The sequence below is a fragment of the Zeus faber genome (genome assembly GCF_960531495.2).
Source record: "Zeus faber genome assembly, chromosome: 8".
Taxonomy (NCBI): Eukaryota; Metazoa; Chordata; class Actinopteri; order Zeiformes; family Zeidae; genus Zeus; species Zeus faber.
Window position 1 is genome coordinate 1,239,742 of NC_137195.1, and position 288 is coordinate 1,240,029.

Consider the following 288-nt stretch of genomic DNA (forward strand, 5'->3'; position numbering starts at 1 on the left):
ATTTAAATCCACTGTTATCGCCCTTATTTGAGTAGAGACACTTAATCGCATCTAATGAGAAGAGCTCTGCTCAGATTGAATCCCAGATTAATTAGGGTTAATTAATCTGATCAGAATCGGCTCCTGGGTGTGGAGCAGGGAGAGAATCACCTGTCTCACGTTTCTCTTCTCCACCGTGTCCAATGTTTTGGGGAAACCACTTTGGAAGAACGCGTCCGGGCGGGGACCATGTGAGCCCTCCCAGGTCGTGACAATTCCCACTCGGACTCGAACGCAGCAGCAGTCGGA